Source organism: Bombus affinis, unplaced genomic scaffold (assembly GCF_024516045.1).
Source record: "Bombus affinis isolate iyBomAffi1 unplaced genomic scaffold, iyBomAffi1.2 ctg00000085.1, whole genome shotgun sequence".
In the NCBI taxonomy this organism is placed as follows: Eukaryota; Metazoa; Arthropoda; class Insecta; order Hymenoptera; family Apidae; genus Bombus; species Bombus affinis.
The window spans coordinates 659,458-671,130 of record NW_026108833.1 but is presented as its reverse complement, the minus strand read 5'-3'; positions in this window follow the sequence as shown (position 1 = coordinate 671,130).

Genomic DNA, 11,673 nt, shown 5'->3' with positions numbered 1-11,673 from the left:
GTCCGATCGGTTGTGAGGTTGGTCTAGATTTTTACGAGCGAGCGGAGCGAGCGAGCAACGGTCACAATTTCCAAGCTATACGTATACCATATATTGCCCTGCATATATTTCGTGCTAGTACCTAATTTTGTCATCCATTTCGGACATCACATTGCACTGTACTATGTGGAAATAGTACTATTTAAGTGAAACTATTCATAAACTGTAAACATGTGTCGGTAGGCAACAGGATAAATACTTCCGGCTCCTCGGGCTGGTGCGAATATTTCAATGTCCGTATGTGCCAAACCCTTGGTTTGTGACACACCTTTACGCGTCTCTCGCTCGCTGCGCTCGCACGAAAGCTATAGCCTAACCTAAAACCAATCCATATTGCGTTCAGTATTTCATATCATGGCGACATATTTCAAATTTGCGAACGTGTCCGATCGGTTGTGAGGTTGGACTAGATTTTTACGAGCGAGCGGAGCGAGCGAGCAACGGTCACAACTTCCAAGCTATACATATACCATATATTGCTTTGCATATATTTCGTGTTATTACCTAATTTTGTCAGCCATTTCGGACATCACATTGCACTGTACTATGTGGAAATAGTACTATTTATGTGAAACAATTGGTAAACTGTAAACATTTGTCAGTAGCAATAGGATAAAGACTACCGGCTCCTCGGGCTGGTGCGAATATTTCAATGTCCGTATGTGCCAAACCGTTGGTTTATGACACACATTTACGCGTCTCTCGCTCGCTGCGCTCGCTCGAAAACTATAGCCTAACCTAAAACCAACCCATATTGCGTTCAGTATTTCATATGATGGCGACATATTTCAAATTTGCGAACGTGTCCGATCGGTTGTGAGGTTGGACTAGATTTTTACGAGCGAGCGGAGCGAGCGAGCAACGGTCACAATTTCCAAGCTATACATATACCATATATTGCCCTGCATATATTTCGTGCTAGTACCTAATTTTGTCATCCATTTCGGACATCACATTGCACTGTACTATGTGGAAATAGTACTATTTATGTGAAACTATTGGTAAACTGTAAACATTTGTCAGTAGCAATAGGATAAAGACTTCCGGCTCCTCGGGCTGGTGCGAATATTTCAATGTCCGTATGTGCCAAACCGTTGGTTTATGACACACATTTTCGCGTCTCTCGCTCGCTGCGCTCTCCCGAAAACTATAGCCTAACCTAAAACCAACCCATATTGCGTTCAGTATTTCATATGATGGCGACATATTTCAAATTTGCGAACGTGTCCGATCGGTTGTGAGGTTGGACTAGATTTTTACGAGCGAGCGGAGCGAGCGAGCAACGGTCACAATTTCCAAGCTATACATATACCATATATTGCCTCGCATATATTTCGTGCTAGTACCTAATTTTGTCATCCATTTCGGACATCACATTGCACTGTACAATGTGGAAATAGTACTATTTATGTGAAACTATTCATAAACTGTAAACATGTGTCGGTAGGCAATAGGATAAATACTTCCGGCTCATCGGGCTGGTGCGAATATTTCAATGTCCGTATGTGCCAAACCGTTGGTTTATGACACACCTTTACGCGTCTCTCGCTCGCTGCGCTCGCTCGAAAACTATAGCCTAACCTAAAACCAATCCATCTTGCGTTCATTATTCGATATGATGGCGATATATTTCAAATTTGCAAGCGTGTCGGATCGGTTGTGAGGTTGGACTAGATTTTTACGAGCGAGCGGAGCGAGCGAGCAACGGTCACAATTTCCAAGCTATACGTATACCATATATTGCCCTGCATATATTTCGTGCTAGTACCTAATTTTGTCATCCATTTCGGACATCACATTGCACTGTACTATGTGGAAATAGTACTATTTATGTGAAACTATTGGTAAACTGTAAACATTTGTCAGTAGCAATAGGATAAAGACTTCCGGCTCCTCGGGCTGGTGCGAATATTTCAATGTCCGTATGTGCCAAACCGTTGGTTTATGACACACATTTTCGCGTCTCTCGCTCGCTGCGCTCGCCCGAAAACTATAGCCTAACCTAAAACCAACCCATATTGCGTTCAGTATTTCATATGATGGCGACATATTTCAAATTTGCGAACGTGTCCGATCTGTTGTGAGGTTGGACTAGATTTTTACGAGCGAGCGGAGCGAGGGAGCAACGGTCACAATTTCCAAGCTATACATATACCATATATTGCCTCGCATATATTTCGTGCTAGTACCTAATTTTGTCATCCATTTCGGACATCACATTGCACTGTACAATGTGGAAATAGTACTATTTATGTGAAACTATTCATAAACTGTAAACATGTGTCGGTAGGCAATAGGATAAATACTTCCGGCTCATCGGGCTGGTGCGAATATTTCAATGTCCGTATGTGCCAAACCGTTGGTTTATGACACACCTTTACGCGTCTCTCGCTCGCTGCGCTCGCTCGAAAACTATAGCCTAACCTAAAACCAATCCATCTTGCGTTCATTATTCGATATGATGGCGATATATTTCAAATTTGCAAACGTGTCGGATCGGTTGTGAGGTTGGACTAGATTTTTACGAGCGAGCGGAGCGAGCGAGCAACGGTCACAATTTCCAAGCTATACGTATACCATATATTGCCCTGCATATATTTCGTGCTAGTACCTAATTTTGTCATCCATTTCGGACATCACATTGCACTGTACTATGTGGAAATAGTACTATTTAAGTGAAAATATTCATAAACTGTAAACATGTGTCGGTAGGCAACAGGATAAAGACTTCCGGCTGCTCGGGCTGGTGCGATTATTTCAATGTCCGTATGTGCCAAACCGTTGGTTTGTGACACACCTTTACGCGTCTCTCGCTCGCTGCGCTCGCACGAAAGCTATAGCCTAACCTAAAACCAATCCATCTTCCGTTCATTATTCGATATGGTGGCGACATATTTCAAATTTGCGAACGTGTCGGATCGGTTGTGAGGGTGGACTAGATTTTTACGAGCGAGCGGAACGAGCGAGCAACGGTCACAAATTCCAAGCTATACATATACCATATATTGCCTTGCATATATTTCGTGTTATTACATAATTTTGTCAGCCATTTCGGACATCACATTGCACTGTACTATGTGGAAATAGTACTATTTATGTGAAGCAATTGGTAAACTGTAAACATTTGTCAGTAGCAATAGGATAAAGACTTCCGGCTCCTCGGGCTGGTGCGAATATTTCAATTTCCGTATGTGCCAAACCGTTGGTTTATGACACACATTTACGCGTCTCTCGCTCGCTGCGCTCGCTCGAAAACTACAGCCTAACCTAAAACCAACCCATATTGCGTTCAGTATTTCATATGATGGCGACATATTTCAAATTTGCGAACGTGTCGGATCGGTTGTGAGGTTGGACTAGATTTTTACGAGCGAGCGGAGCGAGCGAGCAACGGTCACAATTTCCAAGCTATACGTATACCATATATTGCCCTGCATATATTTCGTGCTAGTACCTAATTTTGTCATCCATTTCGAACATCACATTGCACTGTACTATGTGGAAATAGTACTATTTAAGTGAAACTATTCATAAACTGTAAACATGTGTCGGTAGGCAACAGGATAAATACTTCCGGCTCCTCGGGCTGGTGCGAATATTTCAATGTCCGTATGTGCCAAACCCTTGGTTTGTGACTCACCTTTACGCGTCTCTCGCTCGCTGCGGTCGCACGAAAGCTATAGCCTAACCTAAAACAAATCCATCTTCCGTTCATTATTCGATATGGTGGCGACATATTTCTAATTTGCGAACGTGTCGGATCGGTTGTGAGGTTGGACTAGATTTTTACGAGCGAGCGGAGCGAGCGAGCAACGGTCACAACTTCCAAGCTATACATATACCATATATTGCTTTGCATATATTTCGTGCTAGAACCTAATTTTGTCATCCATTTCGGACATCACATTGCACTGTACTATGTGGAAATAGTACTATTTAAGTGAAACAATTCATAAACTGTAAACATGTGTCGGTAGGCAACAGGATAAATACTTCCGGCTCCTCGGGCTGGTGCGAATATTTCAATGTCCGTATGTGCCAAACCGTTGGTTTGTGACACACCTTTACGCGTCTCTCGCTCGCTGCGCTCGCACGAAAGCTATAGCCTAACCTAAAACCAATCCATCTTCCGTTCATTATTCGATATGGTGGCGACATATTTCAAATTTGCGAACGTGTCGGATCGGTTGTGAGGGTGGACTAGATTTTTACGAGCGAGCGGAACGAGCGAGCAACGGTCACAAATTCCAAGCTATACATATACCATATATTGCCTTGCATATATTTCGTGTTATTACATAATTTTGTCAGCCATTTCGGACATCACATTGCACTGTACTATGTGGAAATAGTACTATTTATGTGAAACAATTGGTAAACTGTAAACATTTGTCAGTAGCAATAGGATAAAGACTTCCGGCTCCTCGGGCTGGTGCGAATATTTCAATGTCCGTATGTGCCAAACCGTTGGTTTATGACACACATTTACGCGTCTCTCGCTCGCTGCGCTCGCTCGAAAACTATAGCCTAACCTAAAACCAACCCATATTGCGTTCAGTATTTCATATGATGGCGACATATTTCAAATTTGCGAACGTGTCCGATCGGTTGTGAGGTTGGTCTAGATTTTTACGAGCGAGCGGAGCGAGCGAGCAACGGTCACAATTTCCAAGCTATACGTATACCATATATTGCCCTGCATATATTTCGTGCTAGTACCTAATTTTGTCATCCATTTCGGACATCACATTGCACTGTACTATGTGGAAATAGTACTATTTATGTAGAAACTATTCATAAACTGTAAACATGTGTCGGTAGGCAACAGGATAAATACTTCCGGCTCCTCGGGCTGGTGCGAATATTTCAATGTCCGTATGTGCCAAACCCTTGGTTTGTGACACACCTTTACGCGTCTCTCGCTCGCTGCGGTCGCACGAAAGCTATAGCCTAACCCAAAAAAAATCCATCTTCCGTTTATTATTCGATATGGTGGCGACATATTTCTAATTTGCGAACGTGTCGGATCGGTTGTGAGGTTGGACTAGATTTTTACGAGCGAGCGGAGCGAGCGAGCAACGGTCACAACTTCCAAGCTATACATATACCATATATTGCTTTGCATATATTTCGAGCTAGTACCTAATTTTGTCATCCATTTCGGACATCACATTGCACTGTACTATGTGGAAATAGTACTATTTAAGTGAAACTATTCATAAACTGTAAACATGTGTCGGTAGGCAACAGGATAAATACTTCCGGCTCCTCGGGCTGGTGCGAATATTTCAATGTCCGTATGTGCCAAACTGTTGGTTTGTGACACACCTTTACGCGTCTCTCGCTCGCTGCGCTCGCACGAAAGCTATAGCCTAACCTAAAACCAATCCATCTTCCGTTCATTATTCGATATGGTGGCGACATATTTCAAATTTGCGAACGTGTCGGATCAGTTGTGAGGGTGGACTAGATTTTTACGAGCGAGCGGAGCGAGCGAGCAACGGTCACAAATTCCAAGCTATACATATACCATATATTGCCTTGCATATATTTCGTGTTATTACCTAATTTTGTCAGCCATTTCGGACATCACATTGCACTGTACTATGTGGAAATAGTACTATTTAAGTGAAACAATTCATAAACTGTAAACATGTGTCGGTAGGCAACAGGATAAAGACTTCCGGCTGCTCGGGCTGCTGCGATTATTTCAATGTCCGTATGTGCCAAACCGTTGGTTTGTGACACACCTTTACGCGTCTCTCGCTCGCTGCGCTCGCACGAAAGCTATAGCCTAACCTAAAACCAATCCATCTTCCGTTCATTATTCGATATGGTGGCGACATATTCCAAATTTGCGAACGTGTCGGATCGGTTGTGAGGGTGGACTAGATTTTTACGAGCGAGCGGAGCGAGCGAGCAACGGTCACAAATTCCAAGCTATACATATACCATATATTGCCTTGCATATATTTCGTGTTATTACATAATTTTGTCAGCCATTTCGGACATCACATTGCACTGTACTATGTGGAAATAGTACTATTTATGTGAAACAATTGGTAAACTGTAAACATTTGTCAGTAGCAATAGGATAAAGACTTCCGGCTCCTCGGGCTGGTGCGAATATTTCAATGTCCGTATGTGCCAAACCGTTGGTTTATGACACACATTTACGCGTCTCTCGCTCGCTGCGCTCGCTCGAAAACTATAGCCTAACCTAAAACCAACCCATATTGCGTTCAGTATTTCATATGATGGCGACATATTTCAAATTTGCGAACGTGTCCGATCGGTTGTGAGGTTGGACTAGATTTTTACGAGCGAGCGGAGCGAGCGAGCAACGGTCACAATTTCCAAGCTATACATATACCATATATTGCCTCACATATATTTCGTGCTAGTACCTAATTTTGTCATTTCGGACATCACATTGCACTGTACAATGTGGAAATAGTACTATTTATGTGAAACTATTCATAAACTGTAAACATGTGTCGGTAGGCAATAGGATAAATACTTCTGGCTCATCGGGCTGGTGCGAATATTTCAATGTCCGTATGTGCCAAACCCTTGGTTTGTGACACACCTTTACGCGTCTCTCGCTCGCTGCGCTCACACGAAAGCTATAGCCTAACCTAAAACCAATCCATCTTCCGTTCATTATTTGATATGGTGGCGACATATTTCAAATTTGCGAACGTGTCGGATCGGTTGTGAGGTTGGACTAGATTTTTACGAGCGAGCGGAGCGAGCGAGCAACGGTCACAACTTCCAAGCTATACATATACCATATATTGCTTTGCATATATTTCGTGCTAGTACCTAATTTTGTCATCCATTTCGGACATCACATTGCACTGTACTATGTGGAAATAGTACTATTTAAGTGAAACAATTCATAAACTGTAAACATGTGTCGGTAGGCAACAGGATAAATACTTCCGGCTCCTCGGGCTGGTGCGAATATTTCAATGTCCGTATGTGCCAAACCGTTGGTTTGTGACACACCTTTACGCGTCTCTCGCTCGCTGCGCTCGCACGAAAGCTATAGCCTAACCTAAAACCAATCCATCTTCCGTTCATTATTCGATATGGTGGCGACATATTTCAAATTTGCGAACGTGTCGGATCGGTTGTGTGGGGTGGACTAGATTTTTACGAGCGAGCGGAACGAGCGAGCAACGGTCACAAATTCCAAGCTATACATATACCATATATTGCCTTGCATATATTTCGTGTTATTACATAATTTTGTCAGCCATTTCGGACATCACATTGCACTGTACTATGTGGAAATAGTACTATTTATGTGAAACAATTGGTAAACTGTAAACATTTGTCAGTAGCAATAGGATAAAGACTTCCGGCTCCTCGGGCTGGTGCGAATATTTCAATGTCCGTATGTGCCAAACCGTTGGTTTATGACACACATTTACGCGTCTCTCGCTCGCTGCGCTCGCTCGAAAACTATAGCCTAACCTAAAACCAACCCATATTGCGTTCAGTATTTCATATGATGGCGACATATTTCAAATTTGCGAACGTGTCCGATCGGTTGTGAGGTTGGTCTAGATTTTTACGAGCGAGCGGAGCGAGCGAGCAACGGTCACAATTTCCAAGCTATACGTATACCATATATTGCCCTGCATATATTTCGTGCTAGTACCTAATTTTGTCATCCATTTCGGACATCACATTGCACTGTACTATGTGGAAATAGTACTATTTAAGTGAAAATATTCATAAACTGTAAACATGTGTCGGTAGGCAACAGGATAAATACTTCCGGCTCCTCGGGCTGGTGCGAATATTTCAATGTCCGTATGTGCCAAACCCTTGGTTTGTGACACACCTTTACGCGTCTCTCGCTCGCTGCGGTCGCACGAAAGCTATAGCCTAACCTAAAACAAATCCATCTTCCGTTTATTATTCGATATGGTGGCGACATATTTCTAATTTGCGAACGTGTCGGATCAGTTGTGAGGGTGGACTAGATTTTTACGAGCGAGCGGAGCGAGCGAGCAACGGTCACAAATTCCAAGCTATACATATACCATATATTGCCTTGCATATATTTCGTGTTATTACCTAATTTTGTCAGCCATTTCGGACATCACATTGCACTGTACTATGTGGAAATAGTACTATTTAAGTGAAACAATTCATAAACTGTAAACATGTGTCGGTAGGCAACAGGATAAAGACTTCCGGCTGCTCGGGCTGCTGCGATTATTTCAATGTCCGTATGTGCCAAACCGTTGGTTTGTGACACACCTTTACGCGTCTCTCGCTCGCTGCGCTCGCACGAAAGCTATAGCCTAACCTAAAACCAATCCATCTTCCGTTCATTATTCGATATGGTGGCGACATATTCCAAATTTGCGAACGTGTCGGATCGGTTGTGAGGGTGGACTAGATTTTTACGAGCGAGCGGAGCGAGCGAGCAACGGTCACAAATTCCAAGCTATACATATACCATATATTGCCTTGCATATATTTCGTGTTATTACATAATTTTGTCAGCCATTTCGGACATCACATTGCACTGTACTATGTGGAAATAGTACTATTTATGTGAAACAATTGGTAAACTGTAAACATTTGTCAGTAGCAATAGGATAAAGACTTCCGGCTCCTCGGGCTGGTGCGAATATTTCAATGTCCGTATGTGCCAAACCGTTGGTTTATGACACACATTTACGCGTCTCTCGCTCGCTGCGCTCGCTCGAAAACTATAGCCTAACCTAAAACCAACCCATATTGCGTTCAGTATTTCATATGATGGCGACATATTTCAAATTTGCGAACGTGTCCGATCGGTTGTGAGGTTGGACTAGATTTTTACGAGCGAGCGGAGCGAGCGAGCAACGGTCACAATTTCCAAGCTATACATATACCATATATTGCCTCACATATATTTCGTGCTAGTACCTAATTTTGTCATTTCGGACATCACATTGCACTGTACAATGTGGAAATAGTACTATTTATGTGAAACTATTCATAAACTGTAAACATGTGTCGGTAGGCAATAGGATAAATACTTCTGGCTCATCGGGCTGGTGCGAATATTTCAATGTCCGTATGTGCCAAACCCTTGGTTTGTGACACACCTTTACGCGTCTCTCGCTCGCTGCGCTCACACGAAAGCTATAGCCTAACCTAAAACCAATCCATCTTCCGTTCATTATTTGATATGGTGGCGACATATTTCAAATTTGCGAACGTGTCGGATCGGTTGTGAGGTTGGACTAGATTTTTACGAGCGAGCGGAGCGAGCGAGCAACGGTCACAACTTCCAAGCTATACATATACCATATATTGCTTTGCATATATTTCGTGCTAGTACCTAATTTTGTCATCCATTTCGGACATCACATTGCACTGTACTATGTGGAAATAGTACTATTTAAGTGAAACAATTCATAAACTGTAAACATGTGTCGGTAGGCAACAGGATAAATACTTCCGGCTCCTCGGGCTGGTGCGAATATTTCAATGTCCGTATGTGCCAAACCGTTGGTTTGTGACACACCTTTACGCGTCTCTCGCTCGCTGCGCTCGCACGAAAGCTATAGCCTAACCTAAAACCAATCCATCTTCCGTTCATTATTCGATATGGTGGCGACATATTTCAAATTTGCGAACGTGTCGGATCGGTTGTGTGGGGTGGACTAGATTTTTACGAGCGAGCGGAACGAGCGAGCAACGGTCACAAATTCCAAGCTATACATATACCATATATTGCCTTGCATATATTTCGTGTTATTACATAATTTTGTCAGCCATTTCGGACATCACATTGCACTGTACTATGTGGAAATAGTACTATTTATGTGAAACAATTGGTAAACTGTAAACATTTGTCAGTAGCAATAGGATAAAGACTTCCGGCTCCTCGGGCTGGTGCGAATATTTCAATGTCCGTATGTGCCAAACCGTTGGTTTATGACACACATTTACGCGTCTCTCGCTCGCTGCGCTCGCTCGAAAACTATAGCCTAACCTAAAACCAACCCATATTGCGTTCAGTATTTCATATGATGGCGACATATTTCAAATTTGCGAACGTGTCCGATCGGTTGTGAGGTTGGTCTAGATTTTTACGAGCGAGCGGAGCGAGCGAGCAACGGTCACAATTTCCAAGCTATACGTATACCATATATTGCCCTGCATATATTTCGTGCTAGTACCTAATTTTGTCATCCATTTCGGACATCACATTGCACTGTACTATGTGGAAATAGTACTATTTAAGTGAAAATATTCATAAACTGTAAACATGTGTCGGTAGGCAACAGGATAAATACTTCCGGCTCCTCGGGCTGGTGCGAATATTTCAATGTCCGTATGTGCCAAACCCTTGGTTTGTGACACACCTTTACGCGTCTCACGCTCGCTGCGGTCGCACGAAAGCTATAGCCTAACCTAAAACAAATCCATCTTCCGTTTATTATTCGATATGGTGGCGACATATTTCTAATTTGCGAACGTGTCGGATCGGTTGTGAGGTTGGACTAGATTTTTACGAGCGAGCGGAGCGAGCGAGCAACGGTCACAACTTCCAAGCTATACATATACCATATATTGCTTTGCATATATTTCGTGCTAGTACCTAATTTTGTCATCCATTTCGGACATCACATTGCACTGTACTATGTGGAAATAGTACTATTTAAGTGAAACTATTCATAAACTGTAAACATGTGTCGGTAGGCAACAGGATAAATACTTCCGGCTCCTCGGGCTGGTGCGAATATTTCAATGTCCGTATGTGCCAAACTGTTGGTTTGTGACACACCTTTACGCGTCTCTCGCTCGCTGCGCTCGCACGAAAGCTATAGCCTAACCTAAAACCAATCCATCTTCCGTTCATTATTCGATATGGTGGCGACATATTTCAAATTTGCGAACGTGTCGGATCAGTTGTGAGGGTGGACTAGATTTTTACGAGCGAGCGGAGCGAGCGAGCAACGGTCACAAATTCCAAGCTATACATATACCATATATTGCCTTGCATATATTTCGTGTTATTATCTAATTTTGTCAGCCATTTCGGACATCACATTGCACTGTACTATGTGCAAATAGTACTATTTAAGTGAAACAATTCATAAACTGTAAACATGTGTCGGTAGGCAACAGGATAAAGACTTCCGGCTGCTCGGGCTGGTGCGATTATTTCAATGTCCGTATGTGCCAAACCGTTGGTTTGTGACACACCTTTACGCGTCTCTCGCTCGCTGCGCTCGCACGAAAGCTATAGCCTAACCTAAAACCAATCCATCTTCCGTTCATTATTCGATATGGTGGCGACATATTTCAAATTTGCGAACGTGTCGGATCGGTTGTGAGGGTGGACTAGATTTTTACGAGCGAGCGGAACGAGCGAGCAACGGTCACAAATTCCAAGCTATACATATACCATATATTGCCTTGCATATATTTCGTGTTATTACATAATTTTGTCAGCCATTTCGGACATCACATTGCACTGTACTATGTGGAAATAGTACTATTTATGTGAAACAATTGGTAAACTGTAAACATTTGTCAGTAGCAATAGGATAAAGACTACCGGCTCCTCGGGCTGGTGCGAATATTTCAATGTCCGTATGTGCCAAACCGTTG